General features: G+C 32.0%; 1 protein-coding gene and 1 pseudogene across 4 annotated transcripts in view; both read right to left on the bottom strand.

Moving 5' to 3' along the window:
* Fstl5 (follistatin like 5) overlaps nt 1-25,500 on the bottom strand; it is a 781,198-nt gene that overhangs the window by 309,802 nt on the left and 445,896 nt on the right. The window lies entirely within an intron of this gene.
* Nucleotides 7,249-11,818, bottom strand: LOC124102668 (small ribosomal subunit protein RACK1-like; annotated as a pseudogene).

Raw genomic sequence — 25,500 nt, 5'->3', positions numbered from 1 at the left:
AGACACAGAAGGACAAATATTACATGATCTCACTTATAAAAGAATGTAAAGTAAATCTGTAGAAGCAGAGAGTAGAATGGTGGTTACCACAGATTGAGAGGAAGAATAGATAAGGAGGTATTTGTCAAGTGACATAAATTTGAATTATGCAAGATATTAACTCTAAGAGACCAACTGTATCGACAGTAGTCAATAATACCATAGTGTATATTTTAAAATATGCTAAGATGGTAGATCTTATGATGAATGTTTATTAGAAAAAAATTAATGAATAAAATTAAAAGTAATAAATAAAGAGCCTGAGAATAAACTTATGCATGTGGTGAAAATATTTATAAAATTGGTTGGCATGATGATTTCACAAATATATTACTTGGAAACCCACTGAGTCATATACATTAAATCTGTACAGATTCTTGAATGTCAATATTTCCTCATTAAAGTAGATAAACAAAAATAAAATACAATCTGAACTACTCACATTGAATCAGGAAATGGGGGCCAAAGCCCCACAAACCAGGTTTGCCCTACTTACCCAAACAAACTGAGTTATTTACTTGCAATGTCAAGGTCTCCAGGAATCATATTTTGAAAACTTTGACCTCCTATTTTCTAGAACTCAGATCTATTGTGTCAAAAAAGAAAGTGAAACAAACAAACAAACAAATAAAAATATCATTATATTTAGGCAGGTTTTTATTTGGAATAAAGCTGCTAAGTAGAAATTCTCCATACTCTTCCTCTGGTAGAAATTTGGGAAAAAATAGTAATTTTAAAACAATTTGTGAAGATTTAGTTTAACTAGGTATCACTGCAGTAATGATCCAGAGGTCAAAGTAATTCAATTTGTAAAAAGACATAACAGATATCTGGTGAATTACAATATAATTAGAGAGAGATAATATCTTCTTATGGCATAATATAGATGCAAATGTAAATGAAAAGACTTTTAAAATGTATTTTTCTTTCATTTTTTTTCCTAATGACATGCCTAGCTTCTATTTCCTTGCCTTAAGGATTATGTGGGTGTCTGGGATTAGTTCCCAGATATGTTAATATTACTTTATTTTCATCCTCTCAATGATGTGAAAACACAGCTGGGGAATTAAATGCAAACATTTTACTTAGCAAAATTCCTTTTACTTTTTAGAACGCTTTTACATTTATTTGTTTTAATGATGAATTCTATTCAACATTTGTCATTAAGTTTTAATTAATTCACAACATGGATTGGATTCAAAATGAATAGTGAGGTCATCTAAGTCTTTTCAGAATGTTGATTCCTAGGATCTCTTGGTTATAAAATAACTGAATTTCAAATAACTTTTTTCTCATACTCTGTAGATGAAACTCATTTGGTGTTCGGCTCACATTTTCTATATCTCTTTTTAGTTCACTTATTTTAGGTGATTTTCCCTGCCGGTGTGTCTCCAGCACCTTGAATATTCTGATGTATGTAAATTGCAAAGATGTATTTCCTTATAATGGCACTGCTGATCTATCTATATGCAGAACTAACCCTGTGGCACTTAACTAGCTACTTCCTCCATCTAGACAATTTCCATTTTAATCATTCTCACAGCTTTTATTCCCTTAAATATATTGAATTATATTCTTAGCCAAACTATTTTTTAAATGGCATATCTCATAAGGCATGATTGATTAGCTTTTAAAACTAAATATGCTAAATGTCACTGGAAGGGAATCATGGGGGTATGTCAATCCTTTTGGGCCACTAGAATGCCGAAGAAGCTTCTGGGCCTTGAATAGCTATTGTAAAAACATGCCTTTATTAAAAATACCCAGTAAGAGCTGTAAGTGGATTTTTATAATGTCACATTCACATTTACAAGGGACCAGTGACATTGCTTTCTAGAGAATATACAGTTTTACAAGAAGAGAAACCTACAACAAGGCCAAGTCATCCAGAGGGCAGATAGGAATATATTTGTGAAATAAGAATGCATATTTATAGTTAATGTGAAAGTTTCAAAGTATATTTTTGCTTGCTGAAATCTATAAAGAGAGGAAGTAATGTGTATGTGTGTTTGTGTGTGTGTGTATATATATGTATATGTATATGTATATATATATATATATATATATATATATATATATATGTATGTATATATATACACACACACACACACACACAAACACACATGTATATAAAAATATTTAGCTATATATCAGGTTGTATAAACACATTTGACCAGAAGCTCCCTTTATTCACTGAAATATTTGTGAAGTTAAACATTTAATCCAAAATTTGGACAGATAAGCAATGTATTTGCAGAGATCAGAGATTTTTTTATTAACTGAAAAATTTGTTGAGCTCGATGGAAAAAAATGAATTAGTGAACAACTTAGGCTTTTATAAAATAGGCAGTCAGCTCCTCTATCAATTTCTCTTCTTTATGACATCAGGGTTTATATCAAACAGAATATTAGGCAGGGTGCAATGTCTTTAGTACATCACAGTCATTCCTACTTTATTTCTTTTTGGTCACTTATCTTTTGATATTTCTTCATTAAATGTATGATAAAGGCAACTGGGGTGGGTATATGGCTCAGTGGTAGAACATTTGCCTATCAACATATCTGGGCTTGATTCCCAGCACCCTTTCACCTCTACCCAACAATACACACAAAAAAAAGAAAGAGAAAGAAAGAAAGAAAGAAAGAGAGAGAGAGAGAGAGAGAGAGAGAAGAAAGAAATGAAGGAAGAAAGAAAGAGATGAATGAATCAATCCTTGAAATTTGAGAAAAGAAATATTCAATGTGCATTGAATGTTGGAATAGGAAATAGTTTTAAAAAGGACAGAAGAATGCCCAGTAAACTGAGAAATGGGCTTAGAGGTATGAACATCAATGTATACACTGATTAACTGGACAATGGAAGTTAACATTCCCATTGCTCAATACATAATACCAATTTTAATATAGGAATCTTTATTAAAAAGAGGAAATGAAAGAACAAAATCAACAAAATAAACTATCATTAAATTTTAAAATGTGCTTAATAAGTATGAAAAAGATATCCAAGAATGATAAACATACATTTGGAAGTAATTCTACAGGAAAAAGTAATTTATTGCTTGAAATACATAATAAAATTTAAAATAATACTAAATCTATGAAAAAGATACTGAACACTTCAAGAAGTATAAAGTCTATTAGAAAGAGTGAGAAGTTTGCAATGACAGCAAAACTATATGAAGACAAATGAATAGTGTTTAGAAAGAAAGCTTCATAAAGAGAGTAAAAAATTATTATCAGAATTAAAAACTATATTCAAGGAAACAGGAGTAAACTTGATAAAGTAAAAATCAAATGAGTGATGCTGGGAAAAAGCATAATACAATTTCCTTAAATTTTAGAATTGAAGAAAAATGCAAATGATAGCTACAAAGGACATCTCCAACACTGTTTATGTTCTTGAGTGAAAAAAATCAAAGCTGTATTGTCAGCAATTAATATAAGTATTAATGGAAAACAATATTTTTGGAACTGAAAAAAGAAGACCTATGTATAGTATATAGATTAGAAAATTCATCAGGTTCCAATTAAAATAGAAAAGTTAGTAAAAAGACATACAGAGTAAACACACACGTACACATATGTGTATGTATATACTATATACACATTCATATATTTATATGTGAAGACATGCACAATGTGAAGAAATAGAATTGCAATTATTTTAAAGAATTCATTGAGAATATGCAAGTTCAAAAATCATTGCAGGATGTATAGTTTTATGTCTTTATGTGTTGGCTTGCTTGCTTTAGTTTTTATGTCTAAAAGCAATAGACAGTCACTCTAATGACTCAGACAAGATATCAAACACATTTCCTATTGGTAACACTTTCCTAAAGTAATATTGAGGAAAAATGAAACAAATCAAAATTAAATGCTTAGTTATTGAGACAAAGGAATATTAAGCACTTTTAAAAATGAGGTAGAAATGTAAGATTTAATTTGAAACATCTTTAAAATGTACTTAATAGGAAAAAAGGTATAAACCCGTGTACATCCTAAGTTCACAGTTCATAATTGCTTGTACATGTTTAGAGTAACTCTGAAAATTCACTTCAGTGGTTTGGAAATGGATGCCGCAAAGGAGGTAAATTTTGATCTAGGGAAAATGCCTAAAGGCAAGGCTCTTCTAAACCACTTAGCCTACACACTTTCAGTAGTATTGATTTTGTACATTTTTTATATAGTTATTAATTTTTTAGGAAACCAATAAAAACCATTCACATTGAGAATATAATATTTTTAGTACTGTAAAATTAAAAAGAATGGTTTCATCTAGATGTCGAATTAAAAATAATTATAGTGGCTGGGATTGTGGCTTAGTGCTAGAGTGCTTGCCTAGCCTGGATGAGGCACTGTGTTTCATCCTCAGCACCACATAAAAATAAATAAAAAGAATTAAAGGCATTGTGTCCACCTACAACTAAAAAATATTAGAAATAGTTATTATACAAAGCTATATGAAAGAAAAAACAATAAAAATACATGAAAATGCATCATGATACAGGATTAAAATATTATTATATATTAAAAATATATTTAATTCATAAAATTCAGCAAGCATGTTGTAGTCATATAAAGAAATATCACATTGAAACTCAGTAATACATACAATTTTACTTGTTAATAAAAAATTATAAAAAAAAGTTTCAGTGACAGCTAGCCACTTTGAAATTCTGCTTCAGTGCACTTGTGAAAAGATGAACATCCTTATTTGAGTAAAAAAAAAAAAAAAACTTAAAGTAGTTGATATTTTCAACTTTGGAGTCAACTAGATATTCAATTTAAAAGGTTACATAAATCATAGACATAATGATATTGGTTGCTGATTGAACTACATGTGCAGTGTTCTAAGCAATTTGTGGATTGACTCAAACAATTCTGCTACTCCCTGTGAAGTAGGTAGTATTATAATCCCACTTTCAAAGTCAAGGAAAGAGGAACACAAATTGAATAAGTACTATACACAGGTAAAATTGCTAGTAAGAGCAGAGTCAGAATGAAAACACAGGCTATATATCCCCATGGCACACTAAGCTATTCTGCTTCTACAGTGGATTAAAGCTAAAAAGATTATTTAATGACATGGAATGTATCAATGTAATTGATAAATAAAAATTGAAAAATAAAATGCAATTGTAAATAAATAATCTGAACCTAATAATTTTAGAAAAAATACATGTGTGCTACACACAAAATAATCTGGAAGAAAATATTAGTAGAGATTTTTAACTCTAATGGCATCAGTTTATTTTCAACACTATTTTTTTAAATAGTTAGAATTTATTTTAGCACTTAGTATTTTCTTTTAGTTGTAGATAGACAAATAGTTTTGTTTATTTAATTTTATGTGTTGCTGAGGATTGAACCCAGTGCCTCACATATAGGAGTCAAGTGCTTTATCGCTGAGCCACAACCCAGCCCTCAACACTATTTTTCAATAAAGGCTAAAATGTACAGTCAAGTCTTTCATTTCAAGAAATGTTACAGGTAGATAATTTAAACACAAATAACTAGCTAACCTGTTTACATTTACATAAAGAAAATATTTGGCAGGTGATATCTTCAAAGGTTACATATTAAGAAAAAGTTATTAACAACTAAGAGATTCTAACCTATCATGAGCCAATCAATCTCAAAAAGATATCATTACACAGAAAAAAAAAATCAAGTAATCTTAATTGCTTATGGATGAAAAAAGTATTACAGTAGAATAAAAGAATGAAGTTTTTTATGTTTATATGTTTTAGTTTAAAAGTTCCAGGATAAAAAAAGAGATTTTAAAGAGATATTGTGGTGCTCAGAGGTGTTGCTTGAGCAAATTTGAACTGGGAAATGAATATAAAACATATGTATAGCATCAAATTTAAAAATTGTTTTGGCTGTGTTTTACCCAGGTGAGGAATCCTGCTGTTACTTGATCTTATGAACAGTTTTTGACATAATTTGATTTGTTGCTATTTTTTCACAAGTTGGGAAGCAAAATGAAAGAGAGAGAGAGAGAGAGAGAGAGAGAGAGAGAGAGAGAAGCAAGTGTTAACATATCTATTTCTAATTTACATTCAACCAGAGCCCATTATATTTCTGTATCCCCGGGGCAGACAAATGTGATTCTGCTTCAGTAATTTTGGAAGGATGGTAAATTATTGAACAGAGTGAAGCTGACCAATTTGCCAAATGCCATTTCACTTTAGACATATAAGTGAATGACCAACCTGCCAAACTGCTGAAGAGGTTTCTTAAAGTTTTCATTTTTCCCTGGGCAGCTTTGGTCAGAGGCTCTGCCCTGTACCTTTACATGGAATTGGGAGCAATTTTTCCTAACATGAAAAATATTGTCTTCTGTGTGTTGAAATGTACAGCCTTTCCTAGCTTATGTCCCTACCTTTGAACTCCTGAGCATTAGCCTCTTCTTGCTCTTAAAATAGCTAGAGAAAAGTAGGCACAAATAAAATTTATAAATATAAGAGAAGGCTTTTTGGAAAAGTGATGTCTAAGTTTCACAAAACTTGAATGAGAGAGAGAAAAAGAGTGTTCAAGGAAAAAAAGAGTAGATTTTTCTTAAAATTGTATGGATACTAATATGGGATTTCAGTATTTGTTTTTATTATCATTTTTACATGATGTGACTACCTTTTCCAATCAATATTTGTATTAGGGTGCTATATATTTGGTAATGATCCTTTGATTTTGGGAAGTGATTTTAAAAATATGACGATTAAACTGGGTTTCTTCCTTTTATGTTCATATTTTAAATAAAGCCACAGCTTTATTTATACAAATATATTTATACAAAAGAAAAGCATTTGTTCCTGGGCAAATATTTTGAGGAAAGAGATCAAAGTAAACTGCATAAGGTTTTTACATCATTTCTGTATTATTTGATATATAGATCAATATCTGTATACATTTAGTCTTTTATTTTCTAGTAACTTGTGATCATTGAGAAAGGGTTGAAACTATCTCATGAAGAGTATACAATGGTGTGAAAAATTCCTTTGGAGAAATTTATGTTCCTTGCATTTTTACCAAGTTGCAAATTTTCAGCATGGATGCGAAAAGCATTGTGTACAAGATGAAAATAATTCACTAAATTTGCCCCTTTTTATACAAAATAAAATGTTAAAGTTAAAGAATAATGGCAAGTTCCAAATATCCTGAGAGTCAGTCTAAGAGGATGAAAAGTGCAATAGAAAAGAAGAAAATGAATTAAATAATGCTCAAAAGGCAAACAGAGTCTGGATTATAAGAAGTCTGAGCATAATTCCCAAAGTCATAGGCATTCATTGGGAGCTTCACGGCCTGATAGTAACATAGGTTCGAAATATAGAAATATCATCAGATTACCAGATTAGAGAACAGAAAAAAATGTTAAGAGTTCTTGCTACAGAAACAGTAGTTGGGAGACTTTGCAATTAATCTAGGTAAAAATATTCAAAACCTACTCAATTAGTAAAAATGTGAATGTGAAAGGGATGTTTTTGAGAGTTAGTGAACTAGAATTTTGCTTCCTAAAATGTTGAAAACTGATTATTAAGCGAAGGGAAGGGAAGGGAAGGGGAGGGGAGGGGAGGAGACAGGAGGGGAGGAGGAAGAAGAAGAAGGAGGAGGAGGAAGAGGAGGAGGAGGAGGACGAGGAGGAGGAGAAGGAGAAGGAGAAGAAGAAAAAGACATTAAGGGCAGGGCAAAGATTTGGGCCTGGAAAATTTGTGTTTATTTCACAGAAGAAATAAAGGAGAAATGACCATTCAGAGAGATTATGCTAATGTTTTCTAATCTGATTTAAAGATTTGAAATCTTATAGGACCATTAAAGGAAACATGTAATTTAGTCATAAGTGTATGTGCATATGTGTTTTATCTCAGTTTCAGATGACAACCACTTTATGTACATGATTTAGTAGTAAATGTAATAAAATCAAAAATTTTCCCTAAAAATTATTTTAGATATCTCCTGTATTAGATACATGAGAATGGTGGGAACACAAGGTTAAGAGAATAATTCTATAAACTGGGTTCTCTGTGCTGACCCCCACATACTTTCTTTGCTAAAAAGCAATTCACCCGCACCCCTGCTTGGCCTAAGTAGACAGGTTATATCATATTCCTTAACAAACTGAGGTGGGGTTAAGGTCAGGTAGTCAATGTAGGTAATGAATGCAATGTTGGGGGTCTAGAGAGGATGACTACTGGTTATCAGAGAGAGAACAATTTGTTGTTAACCTCTGTGATTGTTCTCCTAGACACTCTGGGTTGCTGAAAATTTACCTCCTTGTTCCTCCCCTTGGTCACATACATGGAGAAGAAAGAGAAGACAATATTTACAAAGAGGGGTTCTGAGGTCTATAAAAGAGCAAGATGCACCCGCTCCCATGGACAGCAGCTCTGGGGTCCCTTTTCTGCAGAAAAGTCTGTTTCTGTCCCTTTCTTAAAAAAAATTTGCTTTCTAAGCTTTCTTGCCTTGGCTTCTTGGGTGTTTAATTTTCAGCACTGGGGAATAAGGACATGTTCCAAGACTGGTATCCTTACTTGATGTCCTTTCAGATCTCTTAGTAACATTTTAAAGTTAACAGATTTCAGAAATCTTCTTTAACAATGTGAGATTTAATGTGTTGCTACCTTCAGTTAACATTGCTACTGCTATAATTCATTCATTGCAGATTAATGCACCTTCTCAATCTGAAAATGTCCTCAAAAGTCCAGGAAATCAGTCACAAGAATGTGGTGAACTTTCATTCACAATTGGAAGCCTGGCAACAGTGCCAACACGTTAGGAGGATCCTCAGGGTTTGACTCTTATCCTTCCAGCTCTCAATTCAGGGAGCAGAATATGCATTCCACTTAGGCTTTCCTTTGTTTTAGTTTAAATAAGACAGAGTCCTGATATTGCCTCTTAGTGGAGAGTGTGGACAGAATACCAAAATCTTTTTATACAATTTAGGTCACAGAAAGCTTTAGTGCCTAGTCTACCCATCACCTTCATTTTTTAATAACAGCCTCCCCCAACAACTTTCATAAAGAAAATGTTTTACTGTCCTCTTCCCATCAGTTTTTCTGTAAGTGAAAGTTTGGAAGTGTGTGGGGCCAGGAGGCATAAGCAGTTGAGAATATTTTATGATGCTGAGCATGTCAGATTTTAAGCTTCATGGGTTTTAAACACACACTTCTGAATAGCTTTGCCCTCATACCTGATCTTTCTAGCCCAGCAGTCTTAAAAAAAGATGGCAATTACCACTTCATCATGTTCACTGATATATTATCTCTGTCTCTTTTTTATTCTTTTCAGTGATTTAAAGATTTGGAAGGAAGAACAAAAGTAGGTATTCTAGGCAAAGGCAATTTTGAAGTATGAAAATATATTAAAAAATATGGAAGACACTACTTTGCCTCAGCTTTTGAAATAAGTGCAAACAAAATTTTTCTCTTCTGTGTACAATTATTCATTTATTTCCATAGGTATTTATGATGAAGTTGGGCAGTAACAGTTGATCATGATTAAAATTGAACTCCAAGGAATTTCAGGTATAGGCGGATAGCAAAGATGGTGGGGCCTCATATGCTTTTCTGTAGTATATCTAGACTTCAGAGAAATAAACTGGTGATAGACTCTGTTACAAGACAGGCAATGCTGATCATTTCTTCCACCTCTGTGTAGATGTAAAGGTGTAGTTTAATTTTTTTCTGTCTATGTTTATTTTTAATGAGATCATAAGAATAATTTCAGCATATAATGTTCTAACTAGCATTCACTAGAATTGTATATGTGTTTTATTCATGTATAGGTGTTGTATTTCAAGACAAATGTTTTTATTATTATTATGTCAATCTTATTCATATTTGTTAATGTGTTTTATGGCTTCATTTTCTGAGTGTGTGTGTGTATGTATGTGTGCACATATTGAACAGTCTCACAGAAGTTTTCTAGGAAACTAATATTCCTTTCAGAATTATAAAGTGTCTATGATATTGGAAACTTTAATATAGGATACAGTATTAAATTAATTATAAATGTAAGTAATTTTGAGACATTTTTCAAGTATATATAGTAATCTTCAGAACCATTTACAAAAAACGTAAAACAGGGAATATTGTTAAATTGATCCAAAGCAATTTCTTACAGAGGGGATATTTTATTTGAATTCCAGATTCATTTCTTTCCAACATTATTTGCTAATTTAAATAAATTTTTATTTTATTTAAATACGAAATAATTCTTCATAAAAAGCATATTATACATACCAAAATTTTCCTATAATGGCGTCCTTAAAAAATGGCCTCTACTTTTCATATAAAAATATAGTGTAGAAAGTTTGCTGCTGTCAGAATATATCTTCAGTTGTTGACCTTTCACTTTCCCTTTCTTACAGATTCTCTCAAATTTTGTCCTTTCTCTGAAATGATGCATTGCCTCATTAGCCAGAATCCTGGGTCTACTTGTCCATAAATTTTGAATCAACACTCATTTACATTTTCTTGTTTGCACATAAATGTAGAAGTCACAGAGATTTGAAAGGATTTCAGATTTACAGATAAACATCAAATTACTTGGATCTTATGTTAAATAAAATTATTAAAGGAAACACTAATATTCTTACATCAAAATTAAAAATAGTAAGGGGGATGGGATAACTACACCAAATTAAACAAAAGCTTGTTGTTTTTTGCCCACATGATGTGAATAAATACAAATTTATAAGAAGATTTTAAGATTACTTATTATAGTTTTAAAAATGTATATAGTTGGTAGTCACTATCAAATGAAATTTTCTGTTTACTGTTATTATTTTTAACAGTATAGTTATTTTCAAAAAGAAAAGTTGATTTTTTAAAATTTCTAAAGCTCTGCCATAAATTTCTACTGGGTCACCAGCCACATATACCACATCATCCCTGTAGTTCACAAACAGTGTCTGGCCATCAAGGGATTAGGCCAGAGAAGTACACTGGGGCTTCTCTGTCTTGCTGCTGGTACTGATAGGTTCTTGCTTCGGTTCACCTTGCCTACCAAGTCTTTGATCTTGTTGCTGTGGTCTGAAAGCACAGAACCAGCAGTAGTTGAGGCTGAAGCAAAGGATATTGATAGTGTCATCACATCTAGTGTATAAATATGTTTACCTCTGGTGATAGCCCATGGCCTGGCCTGGCCCTCCCTGCCTCCAGAAGCCCAGAGGGATTCATCTGGAGAGACAGTCACAATGTTCAGATAGCCTGTGTGGTTGATATGATTGATCTTTAACTTGCAGTGGGGCAAATTCCACACCTTGAACCAGCTTGTCCCAGCCACAAGAAATAGTGACCAGGTAGCTGCTGTTGGGTATAAAGTGAACAGAAGCCATGCCCTCGATGGGTTTCTCATTCTAGGCAATGCATTTCCATATATCCAAAGTATTCTATAACTTAATGGCTTTGTCTTGGGATCCAGAGACATTCTTCTAATTGTTAGAAATCTACACTCAACATAACTTTGGTATGGTGCACAATTCTTCTCCTGGTGATGCCCATTGTGAGATCTCAGAGGTGCAGAGTTCCACCCCAGGGACCTGAGAAAACAAATTGGCCCTCCATGGAGATCAACACGTCACTAACAAAGTGGGAATGACTTTGCAGAGCACGCTGTGGCATGTAACATTTGATCTCATCCCTGGTCAGTGGACAGTGTCATGTTGAGGAAGCATGTTCTTAGTTAGCCAATCATTATCGCCCTTGAGAGTATCACAAAGTGTCATCTATTCAGTGATGACAGGGGTGGTATCACCACAGCAACAAGGATGACACCACATAACTCAGATGAGAACCACACTTCAACATATCTATTTTTATACCTTCATTAAGGTAAGTTTAATGCACAGTAATTTGCATATGTTTAAACAGAGGAATTTTGAAGTATGTATACCCCCATGAAATATTACCACACTCAAGACAAAGATCACATCTGTCACTCTGTTAAGGTTTGGATATGAAGTATCCCCCAAATCCCCTGTGTTAATGCAGAAATATTCTGAGATGAAATTATTGGACTGTGAAAGCTATAACCTAATTAGTTTGAATAAACTGAGTAGGTGATCTGTAGGCATGTGGGACATAGCTGGCAGGGACTGGTCACAGAGTTGTGCCCTGGAAGTGCTCATCTTCCCTGCAGCACCTTCCTGGTCTCTGCTCCATGGCTGCATTAAGAAAGCAGCTTCCCTCTGCCATATTTTTTTCCCAATGATGTTCTGCCTCTCATGCCATGAACCAAAGTAAACTTTTCTTCCTCTAAGTTGTTCTTGTCAGGTATTTTAGTCAGCAATGAAAACATGACTAAAACATACCCCAAATGTTTCTTATGCCTCTTTATAATCCTTTCGTTTCACTCATCATTCCCAACTTCACACATTTCCCTGATAAACATTGATACTCTGTTACTTGAGGTTCCTTAGAATTTTTATAAATAGAATCTAGTAAATTCTATTTTTTTTGTCTGGCCTCATCAATATAATAATTTTTATTAATCCATTTTGTTGTGTTCCATCAGTAGTTTTTTATTCTTTTTGGCTGACTTAGTATTCTATTATATGGATCTACAACAAATTATTCATTCATATATCTGTTGTTAGACGTTCAGATTATTTGCAGTTTTTGATGACAACAAATAAGCTATTACAAACATTACATGATTTTGTGTTTTTCTTTTGTAATACTTAAGAATACATCGACTGTGTCTTGGTCAGTTATATATGTTTAACTTTTCAGAAATTACCTGTTTTCCATTTGATATTATCTTCAGCAGTATATTAGAATTTCAGTTTTTCCACATCTTTGCTAACCCTTGGTATAGCCATCTTAGTTGGAGTGTGGTGGTAACTAATTGTGATTTAAATTCCTATTTTCTTAATATTTAAGAGCCTTGCACACTTTTCTCCTATGTATACTTTCAATTAATATCATCTTTTTTTAATTGTCAATTTTTTCTCATTTTAAAAGTTGAATTATTTTTCTTCTTATCAGGTGGAAGAATAATTTATACTTTCCAGATAAAGTTCTATGTTTGATATGTAGTTTGAAAAACGTGTATTCCTTTGTATCTTTGTAATCATATTTTTTAATAAAGAGACGTTTGATTTTTAATGAAAACAAATTTAATGATCTTTTTCTTTCAGAGTTGATGATTTTTCCTTATAATTAAGAGAGTTTGTCAATGCAAGGCAAGTAAAATTATATTCTACGTTTTCTTTTTGATTTGATATTTTTAACTCTTATTCAGACTTATGATCCACTTTGAGTTGATTTTAATTTATAATAAGAAGTTGTTTGTTCTGTTTGCACATATCTGTTTCTTTCATTGGTTGAAAGAAGTATAATTATTTTCCCTTTGTATCGCCTTATCATTTTTGTCAAAATAAATTGACATCACATGTTGTATTTCTTGAATCCATTCTACTTCATTGTTTTATATGTTTATCTTCATGCATGTGCCATGTTGTTTTTAGCTGTGGCTTTATAAGAATAAATATTTAAAATGAGGTGTATATCCTCTAGTTTTGTTTTTATTTTTTATAAAAGCCTTGGCTATTCTATATACTCATTATTGCCATGTTATTTTATAAACTGTTAATTTTTCCTAAAAATTCATCTTGAAATTTCATTTTGGATTGTATACATAGACCAATTTTGGTAGAATTAATCTCTTAGCAATATTGAGTGTTTTGATTCTTGAACATGATAAACTTCCCATTCATTTTAGTCTTCTTGACTTTCTTAAATAATTTCTAATTCTTCTATGCTAGTTTATAAAAATCAGTTGACTTTTGTATTGACAGTGTATACTGTGACTTTGCAGAAATTATCAGTTTTAGTAGCTTTTATTTTTATTTTTGATCAATTCATTAGAATAATAATTTTTTTAATATGGAGAGTTTCACTTTACATATAATTTATGTTTTCATATGCATTCTTTGCCTTGTTGTACTTTGTATAACCTTTATTATAGTGTTGAAAAGAAGTGGTGAGAACAAACTTACTTTTTTTTTTGTAAATAGGAAAGTTACATCAGATTTATTCCACTGTTTTTCCTTTTCCTATACCCTCTCCTTTCCCTCCATTCCCTTTTGTCTAATCCACTAAACATCTATTTGATTATAGAAAGAAACTATTTAATGTGTCAAATTTAAGTAAAAGAATTGCTGGAGGGCTGTCATAGATGCTTTTTGTCAAGGGATGAAATACCCTCTGATTCCAAGATTGATGAAATTTTATCAATAATGTATATTGGCATATTAAAAGTATTTTTATATCTAGTACTAAAATAAAATATCAAATTTACTTACCATGTTTATTAATATTATAGTAAAATGTTTTAAAACATATGATTACATTTTTGTATATATAAAGTCGACACCTATTTTAGAGAAAGGAGGTAAAGAGTTATCTAAAGTCTGCATTTAGAGATTAGATTGTAATTTTCAATTTGACTTCCTGAAGTTCACTCAGAATTGCAAGGTAGATTCAAATAATTTCCTTCTCTCTTTATTTTCTCTTTTCTTTATAATACATGAATAATATGTTATAATCTATTTTCAATGTTTTTACTATGCTACATTTTATACTCAATGGGGAAAATATGAACAAATCTTGAAACAATGTTTTTACTATGCTACATTTTATACTCAATGGGAAAAATATAAACAAATCTTGAAAAATTAAATGACATTAATATGAATGCATTTTAACAGGTGGAAAGTATTTTTCTTTTAAGGAACATATTGAATATGAACACTTTCATAGGTTTTTTTTATTATTATTACTGAGATTTTTAGTTAACAAAAGAAATGAAATTTAGATGTCAATAATGTGGTACAAAATAATTAAACCTCTTTCTAATTAAAACATTTCAAATTGTTTACAATAGAGATAAGTAAAACATACACTACCTGTAAGCCATCTCTTAGAATCAATGTAAATCAATGCTTAGGGTCCAGACAGCTGTACCTAAGTTTCAGTAGTGATACTAATTGTCTCTGAAGCTTTAGAGCTTTTCCTCTCTGGGATTTAACTGTTTTACTATTTAAACATAGGTGTCCAAGTAAACAATATTGAATCTAGATGAATGAAATTGTTTTAGATTTCCATTATTGTAACAAAATATCTGAGATATTCAGCTTAAAAAGAGGAAAGGTTATTCTGCCTTGTGGTTTCAGTTCATGATTGATTGGCCTTGCTGTTGAAGGCAAGGCAATGCATCATGGTGGAAGTGCATAACAGAACAAACTGCTCACATCCTGGCACAGATTAAGTGAAGAGGGAGAGGAAGGAACTGGCATTCTACAATCCTCTTTAAGGGCATACTACAATGACCTAATCCTCCCATGAGTCCCTAACTCTTAACATTGCCACCACCTCCTAATTAGCACTACCCTTGGTACCAACCTTTTAACACAAGGGCCTTTGGAGGGTACTTATTCAAACAATGACAGAAATTAAATATAGAACTTTAAAAAGCAGGTAATTCTGTTTTCTAAAAGCATCAGCTTCTTTTAGAAGATCAATTAGCAAAAGTCTAATTGGACTAGTTAAAGCAATACATTTTTAAATTAAGATACTTTTCTATTTTATTTTATTTAGTTCGGTTTATTATTTTTTCATTTTTTATATTTTATAGAGAATGAGTTCTAACTTAGGGATGATTTCAGCAAAAATATCAAGAAGATATTTTTATATTACCTGTTTATGAGAACTTATTAAAAAGATATAGTTTGCTTGGGTCAAACAAAGTATACAGATTTTCGAGTACACTTGTTATAAAGTTAGAATTTATATATTTATTCTTATATAGTTATTTTTCCTTAAAATAATTTCATTTTCTAATAGAATAGATTACACCAGACTTAACATTATGAAAGAAAGAAATAGAGGAAAATAAACCTGAGAAAGAAAGAGAGAAGAAAAGGCAAATAAGGAAAAGAAAATAATTTGACAGAAGTCATTGTTATATGGGTCTTTCTACTTCCATTTTCAGAAATTATAAATATCAAACTTCTACAATTATGAAACTAAAGTTCTCTTGGTAAATTTAAGAGTTAAGTGTGTGTGTGGTTTGTTCTTTAGGAAAATTAAGATATTCAAAAGTTTAAAAAACATAACCTTTATAATAGTACATTTGATTACAGAAATTTATTTGTTTGTAATTACCAAAATAAATGAGACTCTTCAGAAAATAGTTTACTTGTGTTATATCCCTCATTGTTTTACTACCATTTGGCATTAATGAAAACACACACACACATACACACACACACACACATTAAAATCATTGTTTCTTAAGAAAAGGGCAGTTAGGATTACATGAAATAATTTGAGTGAAACCCACACTGTCAAATCCTGCTGAGGGACAGGGACCAGAAGAGATACACACACACTTCCCACATCTTTCTTTCCAAGTGCTGTCCTGCACCTGCCAGACCTCTACCAGAAAGAAGGCCATCACCAAATGCAGCTTCTTCACGTTGGACCTCCAGAATTGTGAGTCAAAATGAATTCCTTTTCTTTACAAATGTATATAACCTGTGCCATTTAGTTATTAGCATCAGAAAATATATTAATCCATCTCATAAATTTTTTTATTAGTTGCTCAAGACAATACAATGATCTTGACATATCATATATTTGATTCAATTGAGGTATGAATTCTTATTTTTCCACATGTACAGATTGCAGGATCACATTGGTTATACAGCCACGTTTATACATACAGCCATACTAGTGTCTGTTGTATTCTGCTGCCCTTCCTATCCCTCCCCTCTCCTCCAGTCCCCTCCATTCCCATCATCTCTCTCTACCCAATCTACTGTGACACATTTCTCTCTCTTTTTTTTTCTTCCCCCTCACACCATCTTATATGTAATTTTGTATAACAATGAGGGTCTCCTTCCATCCTCCATGCAATTCCCCTTCTCCCTCCCATTCCCTCCCATCTCTCGTCCCTGTTTAGTGGTAATCTTCTTCTCATGCTCTTCCTCCCTACCACATTTGGGTCACCCCCTTATATCAAAGAAGACATTTGTTTTTTAGGGATTGGCTAACTTCACTTAGCATAATCTGCTCTAATGCCATCCATTTCCCTGCAAATGCCATGATTTTGTTATTTTTTAGTGCTGAGTAATATTCCATTGTGTATAAATGCCACATTTTTTTTATCCATCATCTGTTGAAGAGCATCTAGGTTGGTTCAACAGTCTAGCTATTGTGAATTTTGCTGCTATGAACACTGATGTAGCCGTGTCCCTGTAGTGTGCTCTTTTTAGGTCTTTGGGGTGTAGTCCAAGAAGGGGAATAGCTGGGTCAAATGGTGGCTCCATTCCCAGCTTTCCAAGGAATCTCCATACTGCTTTCCAAATTGGCTGCACCAATTTGCAGTCTAACCAGCAATGTACAAGTGTACTTTTTTTTCCATAAATTTACTATGTAGATAAAACAAAGCTCCCAAACAACTATCAATTTTAATGGAGTGAGACTTCAACTTAACAATCTTGGCTTCATCAATACAGTATATTTTTGTCATACATAAAATATATAAATTTATTCCCCATCTACAAGGTTTGGGAAGGGGATTTCTAAATTGGTATTGGATAATCAAATGTAATGAACAAGTGACCTCACACTGTACTCCAGGAGACAAGAAAAGGAGATAAGAATGATCATGCAAACTAGTTTTCTTGTTTTCCATGGAGTGTATTCGGGGAATAGGTATTATAAGAATCTTTCACTATTTCTACAGGGTAAGAGATGGGGGATGCATAATTCAGAGGGGATTATGGGGAAATCTGTCCTGCAAATTAGGGGCAGTTAGGTACAGATTCCTCTCTATGGTTTTATATTGCACTTGACAGAATGAATATAAGGGCCTGCTGTGTGTGTGTGTGTGTGTGTGTGTGTGTGTGTGTGTGTAGGTCCTTGGCCAGCTTAGAGGGAATTCTTTGGAAGAAAAAGCTAAAAACTGCTAACCTGCAAGAGAGTATTCTGCCAAGGCTGACTGAGGGAACCTCGGGAGAGACCAGGAAGTAAAAGGCTGTGCCCCTCAACTATTGACGAAAATGTATTTGTTCCTTTTTAGTCTTACAGAGTTCCTGCTTGCTTGCATGAAGAACTGCTTGTTAATATAATAAAATCAAGCATCTCAGTACTCATGGTTAATTTTTACTCATATTTCTGGTTCCATGTTCCTATGAACAATGCAACTTTCTTCATTCCTCCTAATAAAAGAAGGGGCCAGTCAGCCTAGGACTTCATCTGGGGTGAAGTCCCCTGACACCTAAATCATACAACTTTCCCTTTGCATCATTATTCATTCACTGTGTACAGGGTTCAGCTGGTCTGGTCCAGTGTGAGTGTGCGTGTGTGTGTGTGTGTGTGTGTGTGTTTATGTGTGGAGTGTTGGAATAAACTTACAATTTACTCCTGAAAAATCTAAATAATAAGCAGACAAATCTAATCTAAGGTTCAACAGTACTCTTTAAGAAACTTGGACTTGCAGTGTCCATAGTTGTCCTGAATGAAACTGTGACATTGTCTAATGTGGCCATTGTCTAATAATAATTATGCTACAAATTATCTCTTGTTGAAGTGAATAAGGATTTATAGATTTCCCAAAGATGAGCAAAGATGAATAAAACATATTTAAGAAGGAACAAATATCCTAGAGAGATATCTCTTAGAAAAAGGAAAAACAAAGATGATTTATGGGAATGGAAATTCAGAGGAATTTACTGTTAACTTTGTGGGTATTTTGATTTATGGAAAATGTCAGTCATAAAGTTCAGGTATTTGTTATTTCTATTTTAATTACCATTGCCTTTAGTAAATCAAACCTTTATTAATATCTTACATATTCTATAAAGCATGGTGCTTGGTTTTCTAAAAAGAAAAAAAAATGAAGACAGAGAGGTCAAGAAATAAAGGCAGTCCTACAGTCAGTCAGTCCTTACGATCTCATAGAAGTTAATTCATGAAATCATAGTGTGAGATGAGAATTAGATACTATAGTGGGGTAGGAATAGAAGGAAGATTCATATAAAGTTGTGGAGAATCTTCTCGTACAATGAGTATAATACGTCATAACCTCATTCCACAACAATGGCATAAATTTAAAAAACAAATACTTTTAATTGACTTCCTATTACCAGTTAGGCACAAGTATAAGGTAGCTCTCAAATATTATTACTGATGTATTTTATGTTAAATTAAAAGAAAACGTGGAATAACAAGAGTAAAAGAAAGCCTGACTTGCAAATAAGCAAAATTTGTATATTTAAAAGATTTCTAAACTAAGAAATATCATTAACCTCTTACTTTTTGTTTGCAACATCTTCTGATGACTTTTATTCATTGAGTGTTGTGATAAAGATACCAAAAAAAACAGAGTAACATTCAACCTTTTCTAAGTCAATTACTTTGTTTTATAACTGATAATAAAAAGCGATCAACTATGAGGAATTTGAATATAATTGTTATGGCTTGGTTATGAGGTGGTCCCCAAAAGTTTGCTCATTAATGTAGGAATCTCTGCAAGTGAAATGATTAGACTGTGAGAGCTGTAACCTAATAAGTCCATCACAGCATGACTGAAATGACATGAAATGATTAGACTATGAGAGCTGTAACCTAATAAGTCCATCACAGCATGACTGGGTCACTGGGGGCATGCTCTAGAAGAGTCCATGTACCCTTTTCTTTCTCTCTGCTTCCAGGCTGCTATGACATGAGCAGCTTTCCCATCTGTGGCTTTTTGCCATGATATTTTCCTCATCTTGGGCCCAGAGCAAATTAACTTGGCAGTCTATGGACTGAGACCTCTGAAACCATGAGACCCAATAAACTTTTCCTCCTCTATGTTGTTCTGGTGACTAATGTTACTTTAGGCTGACAAAAACAATAATGATTCTGACTAATTGTAGAAAGAAAATCTTTAAGACCAACACTTTGTAGAATTTTAGTATTTTTAAGAAAAAGATAAGTATCTGATCATACAAATTAAGATTCTGAATAAAAAAATGAATCATATTTTTATGTTTTTCTAAGTGATTGTGGATATATTTGAGAGGAGATGGCCATTGTCTAATAATAATTATGCTACAAATTATCTCTTGTTGAAGTGAATAAGGACTTATAGTCTTTTCTTAGATCACATTTAATTTTCTTCTGAATGTCTCTTTTATCGAAAAACATAAAAAGGGACTTTCATTGAACAAAGTTCTTCTGTTCAGAAGTATCCAATAGCCTATAAATATTCCTAACAATGCATCATTTTATGGTGCTGACTTTGGAAGGCCTAAGGATTCTTCATAATACATGTGGTTTGGCTCAAAAATTGTAAAATAACAGCTCATTATAGACTTAGTAGTAATTTTTCTCAATGACAAAATAAAAAGAGTCAGGAATGTTTGGGCAGAAAACATACCCATTCACTCTTCTGATATCACATATAAAAAAATTGAAAAAATGCAATGTATGAAAAAAAATAAAATAAAATTAGAAAAACAAGCATTGAAAGTAATTCAGAAAGAAGCTTAATTAATATAAAAATCTGTAATCAGACTGCAGTTCAAATTATGCAAAATTTTATTTAAAAAGCAATAAAAACTATAATAGGGACACCTAGTTGAAAGATAACCAAATTAATGATGTTGACTAAACTCACATAATAATACTTTACCTGCTTGAAAATTATGTGTGATATCAAAACTGCTTGGCTTAACAAAATATTAAACTACAAATAAACATTTGATTATTTTCATATATTTTGATATTAATTTAAACACTTCACTGTTTCTTCTGACTATTTTCATTTATTTACATATTTTGGTTGCACAGTTTCCATAATGATATAAGCTGCAATCAAGCTCTTTCATAAGTGTTCTATTGTTTTTGAAAATTACAGAGAAAATATTGTCCAAATTTCATGACATTATTTATACAGGAAAATTCTATCAACTGTGTTTCATCTTATTTATGATGCATAATTTACACTCTGGTTATTTAAAATGTGTTGAATATGACTATTTGTGTTATGGGTTTAATTTTGACCCCCACCCCCAAAATCATATGCTTAAGTCTCAATACCAGTAATAATCTCAACTATGACATTATTTGGAATAGTGTTGTGTTGTTGCAAGATGTAATTAGTTAATACAGGATCATTAGTCTGTATCCCAATGCAATATGAATGATGTCTCTATAAAAAGGAAATTTTGAGCATAGAGCAATGCATATAAGGAGAATGCCATGTGAACATAAAGCTGCACACTTATGAGCTGAGGAGAGAGGCCTCCATAGATCTTGGCTCAAACTTCAGAAGAAACCACCCCCACTGAACCATTAATTTCGACTTCTTGCCTACAAAACTGTGAGATAATAAATTTGCATCTATGTTACTCAGTTTGTGCATTTGATATCCTGAGGAAGCTAAGGAGCCAATAAATTATTTTAAAATTATTGAACTTTGCTTTGGGGAAAGAATATTCTTGGTTTCCAGGCAAGGGAATGGATTTAGATGGGGGCAATAATGGATGCAGGTAGATCATGTAGAAGGTTGCTTGCTATGTTGTCTACTTAGAAGTGATGGTGACTAACTTGGAATACTCATATAGTGAAGATAGATAAAATGTACCAGACTTCGTATTTTAAGGGAGAGATTCAACACATATTTTTATTTTTTCCAGGAACAAAGAAATTGAGAAAAAATACATATATTTGTAATCTCTTTTGCTACTAGGTATGTAGTGAGGAGATTCTCTGAGTTAGAAACAGAATTGGGAGTAGTTTTTCACACGAGATAAACAGTGAAATCAGGTTCAAAAAATTATATTAATGAACTAGAAGGCAATCCAAATGAGACAGGAGCAAGGATGGGTTATAGTTTAGTGAGAGGGTTAGTCAAAAAAGGAATCCTATTACAGCAGAATATGGATTGTAATCACCAAGGAGATGAGGTTAAGTGAGAACAAAGGGGTCATATGTCATAATTCTGAAGAACTTCAACCTTAAGGTAATAACTAAAGGAACTCAGCAAAGGAAACCGAGGAGTGACTCAATAAATGTTAGTTTTCCAGGAAATATGTTGACTGAATAATCAAAGGAAATAAGTATTTAAGTTGGAGGGGATGGAGAGAAATTTCACACAGTGAAGGGAAATCAAGTAACATAAGGACTGAAAATAGTCCATTGGGTCTAGCTGCAAGAAGGCTAATAATTGGCAAGAGTAGCTTCCCAGGAGTGGTAAATCAAAGTGTAATGTAAGCAATAGAACACTGAGCATGAAAGTTTGCATATAGTTAAGAGTCCAACTTTATTTGGAGGTTGGATGTTGATGTCCAGTTTTCCCCACACTAATTGATGCAGAGAATTGAATTATGTTGACACTCATGATGAAATCATTAGAACATGTATATGAGACTTCATTTCTTAAATCTCTACTCATGTCTTCACTGCCTGTACCATACTATTTTGATTACTGTGGTCTTGTCATAAGTTTTAAAATAAGGAAAAATGAGGCCTTCATCTTTGTCCTTCTTTTTCAGGGTTGTTTGAACTATTCAGCATTCCTTGATATGCCACATCAATTTATGGTGTTTTTTTCTATGATACAAAAATGCCACTGAGATATTGCTAGAGACTGTGTTGAGTCAGTAGATTAAGTATTATTGGCATCTTAATATTAAGTCTTGCAAATATATTTAAAATCTATCATATTTGCAACTTCTTTCTCTATAACTTCAGAAATGCTTACAAATAAAAAATTATGAATATCTTTTGTTAATAAAATGGCTATTCACTGATTATATCTTAAACTGATAGATTAATGTAATAAGCTTCACAAGTTTTCAACAAGAAAAATGAGGAAGTTGCACCAAGAAAATATTTTAGATGAAATATAAATAAAATATAACAAATATAACATACATTTTACAGTCAAACATGCTTCTACTCTTACTTCTGGTGGAGTCCGATTTATGAGTTTACTTGCTTATATTACTGACAGGTCCAGAATCAGTTAATAAATTAACAGCTTGATTTGCTAAAAATTCTACCACATCCCAAGCTCATGACAAATACAAGTTTTTGAAGCTGTTAAAGTATAATCCTGTTCTTTAATTGATAGATGTTTTATGCATATTACAAACAAGAGCATTAAAACCGTATGGTCAGGAACAATCACTCTACAATAAATCACTCTGCAGAATTCTCTGGGTGATAACATTTTCTTAAAACCATATCCAACTAACTTAAATGTATTTTTTCACAAATTTCTGGCAATGAATTAACTATCTATTCAATTTCCATTGATAGATAAGTTTCACCAAATGTATTGAAATTTTTCTTCCTTAAATACACATCTTATTATTTTCCCAGTTATCGATGTTCTGGTCCTCAAGACTTACCATCTGGTATGCTCACAGTCAATAGCATTCTTGTGAATGTTTATAAAACAGTTCTTCAAGTTTTGTAGATGGTGCATTTTTAAGAGTAATCTCTAGAATTTAACAGTATTTGTAGTATAAAGGTCCTCACCATAGACCAATTCAAGTTATCAACAATTCCTAAAGATAATTATGAGCATTCAATGATCTAGTAGATCAAATCCGAGTCTTATTCATTCATTATAATGTAGAGTTTTATTCTCTAATTTATTATAAAATGGTAACAACAGTGATATGCCACTGTCCATAATTTTATGTCTATATATTTATGAAAATGTGCTGAATGATGAAGGCAAGATTACATTAAATTCCACTATGTATACAAATAGTCATATATCACAACCTGGAACCAAAAGTAATTTTATGTTTGGGAGGTCACAAAGGAATTCAACCAACTTTATCTGTGGTCTCATAATCATTGAATTAATAATTACCAACTTAGTGTAGGTCATTCTCAGCACTGTGAAATCATGCTTTGGTTAAAATAAAAATAAAAATCTAATATTATTTGTTCATTAAGGTCTTTCAGTTCAAACCCACTAACAATTTTAGAACTATATTATTCTCCAAAAATGAGAATACATTATTAACTGATACTTTGATTTTGTTGTGACAGTTACAAATAGTAGAAAAATTTTAATACTCTAGGGTGTTGGTATTGAGTATGACTATGAATGGCAAACACCTGTAATCCTAGCAGCTCTGGAGGCTGAGGCAGGATGATTGCAAGTTCGAAGCCAGCCTCAGCACAAGTGAGGTGCTAAGCAACTCATTGAGATCCTGTCTCTAAATAAAATACAATAGGGCTGGGGATGTGGCTCAGTTGTGGAGTGCCCCTGAATTCAATCCTCAGTACCTGCCCCCTCAAAAAAGATAAAAGACCATGTAATACAAAGTGTAAAATAAATATTAGAAATAGGAAATCCCAGACTCATTTTATTGGATTTAGCATCAGGAATAAATAATTGCTGGAGAGAATAAAAGAAAACACTGAGTTATAAAGTTAAAAAATATGAACATGTAGCCTGGCCTCTGGGGATAAGTTCAATTAAAACTGATAAAACTCACCACTTCCATACACTACCTAAACACCTCAAAATTCCTAACATTTGAGAACTATAGTAACTTGACGAGTTAAATTTACAATTAAAAATTTTAAAAAATTGTTTACACATACCAAAACATTTTTAAAAACAGATTAATGTGACAGAATAATTTCATATAAAAGGTATTGTTGGAACTATTAATTTTGTACATCTATAGCTACATATAAAAATGTTCTGCAACTTAGATATAAATACCAGGAGCATGATGCTAATATAAAGTATTTTTCAAACACAAATTTAAGATAAAACTGTTTAATTGCAGTGTGGGGTGGTAACAACAGTGGAGATATATATATATATATATATATATATATATATATATATATATATATATATATATATATCACTTTCTCCTGTTGCTTAAACATAGTTAAAAGGTGTAAAAATATTTAATCATTCATTTTATTATAGTGTCAACTTGTCTTAAAAGGGCAGGAAATGCTTCTGCACTTTTAGTGAAACTTCACAAAAAGAATACCCTTTATGTAAGAAATGTGTCAAAAAATCTCTGTCAGTATAGCAATAAAATAAACACCTAATCACATAACAAAATGTCTTCATATATTCCAGTGAAAATGCAACAATTATAAAAAAAAAAACTAGTTGTCATCTATGTGGTTTTCAGAATGTTAATATGAATAGTTTTTTCATAAGAGATGTTTCTATCAATATTAATGATGTCAATAGTAGTATGAATTGTTTATATACTACCCAACAAAATCACTGGTTCAGACATTTGTTTGCTCATCTAATATAGTTGGATGTTTTTTTAAATCTTCACCTTCAGTAGTAAATAAATAAATAAATAAATGTCACTTTAAATTTTAAGAATTTTTTTTACAACCATAGCACATAAACTTCACAAAAGATCAGTCAGGAAATGTTTTCATTATCATACCAAGCTAT

This window comes from Marmota monax, unplaced genomic scaffold, assembly GCF_021218885.2.
Source record: "Marmota monax isolate L192 unplaced genomic scaffold, Marmota_monax_Labrador192_F-V1.1 WCK01_AAM20220418_F8-fsc00002, whole genome shotgun sequence".
NCBI classification, from domain to species: Eukaryota; Metazoa; Chordata; class Mammalia; order Rodentia; family Sciuridae; genus Marmota; species Marmota monax.
The sequence above is the reverse complement of the archived record's forward strand: the minus strand, read 5'-3'. Positions and strand labels throughout refer to the sequence as shown.